The following is a 1,975-nucleotide window of genomic DNA, read 5'->3' as shown; positions in this document are numbered from 1 at the left end:
GGGAAACACCATCTGATGCCTGCACTTGTGCTGGCGCTGAATGGGGCTTGAAACACGACTGTTCTAAGCATGTTCTGACCTCATAATATGCATGGATTGTCTCAGGTAACCACCAAACAACCCCAGGATTCAGGTGCTTTTATGATCTCCGTTTTCCACATTAAGAAACTGAACCACAGACAAGTTAAATAGTTTGCTGAAGTTCACACAGCTAGAAAATGCTACAAGTTATATTTGAGCCAGGTAGTTCGAGCTAGAGCCCAAGTTCTATGGTCACATTTAACCATCTACAAAGCTCTTTCATCCACAAGAGCTGATTTGACCCTCACATTTTTGTGAGGTGATCAGGAAATATTCTTCCCGATTTACACTTAGGCAGTGGGAAGCCAGAAATGGGTTATTGGAATTAGTAATCTTTTTTTTTTTTTTTAATGATCAGAAAGAAGCTAACAACAGAGCATGGATGGACATGTGATAAGGAATGACTGGAGAGAAACAAGGCTTAAGTGCTTGGATCGGAGGAAGAAATGACCTGAACTTTAAGTGGATTAAACACAAGCTGCATGGAGAAGAGACCTGGGAACGGGCAAAGGGGGGTTATCCTGAGCATATTGAGAATGAAAATCATTCCAGCTCACAAGCCATCAGGTCTAATGAAGCTGGATGATAATCAGTGAAAGAAACCATCCACAGCATTCCCATCTTGTTGAACTCGGCCACCTTCCTAAAATATTAGCTCCCATTCCATGTCATTGTTTGTCTAAGAATCCTGTCGTTAAACTTATGTCTCTGTTGATTTACCTGGCCTTTGTTAGTTTAGATAACAAGGCTTAGAGGTTGTGTCTAAACCCCCAGTGACACTGCCATTGTACGACAGTATTTTCACCCAGTTTTTAAATAGAATCATGATAACAAAGTTTATACAAATACTTTTAGAATTTGCTTACATAGAACTAAAACAGTATTAATTAACTTCTGAACTTGTTGCTTTCTTTTTGATTTCATTATTTTTTATTCTACAATATTGTGAATTCAAAAGAACTTCACAAGAAACATACATGTTCTGAGAAATTTACATTTATAAAGTGATCCCTGTTAAATGCATTGGACCTCCATCTATTTTAAAGTAGAAAAATAAAGAATTATTTTGCCATATGACTGTTGCCCACTCATTTATCTGATTTTGTTCAAATCTTAATTGGTATCAGAAAAAAAAACATATATATATATATATATATATATATTCTCTACTGATTTCAAAATGTTCTTAAAGTCAATATGCATCATCAACTGCAAGGAAAATTCTTTTACGTACTGTAAATTACAGCATTAATGTCAAATTTTATGTAATGTCATATCAGTATCATAAAATTTATCATAAGAACTTTATCTCTTTAGCTATAAACATATTCCTAATTTCCATCTAAATCCTCTCTTAGAGGTGAGTAAATTCTATGCATTAAGTCTTTCCTAACTACCCTTTCCTGTTCCAAACATGCATTCTTTCCTTCTATAATTCTTTGTCATTGAAATCTCTCAGTGACCTGTAGCAACCAAATACATTTCCAGTATTTCATCTCCAATAGTTAATAAGAAAAAATTGGAAGATGGTTCAGATTGAAATATTTGGCTATGCCTTAGAGGAAAAAAATAAAAGATACTCTTAATCCTGGCTCTAACAACATTCTTCTGTGGTTTTTTTGTTTTGTTTTGTTTTGTTTCTGTTTTTTTTATTGCTGGTGATGGCATGAATGAAATATAGAGTGATTCACTCAATGAGAATTTGAATGCTGGTGGAAAACTACAGAAAATCCAGGTGAGTTGAAGGAGAAAAAGATCAGGGGCTTGAGAGGAAAATGCAGTCAGAAAATGAAAAGAGAATGTTCTCTGAATTCAGGAAAACAAATGTAGCAGGTTTGAACTCACACTTAAAGTCTGCTAAAGGCCAGTGACATATGACACCATGATGGGAAAA

The sequence above is a fragment of the Hipposideros armiger genome, unplaced genomic scaffold (assembly GCF_001890085.2).
Source record: "Hipposideros armiger isolate ML-2016 unplaced genomic scaffold, ASM189008v1 scaffold_434, whole genome shotgun sequence".
In the NCBI taxonomy this organism is placed as follows: Eukaryota; Metazoa; Chordata; class Mammalia; order Chiroptera; family Hipposideridae; genus Hipposideros; species Hipposideros armiger.
Note: the sequence above shows the minus strand (reverse complement) of the source record.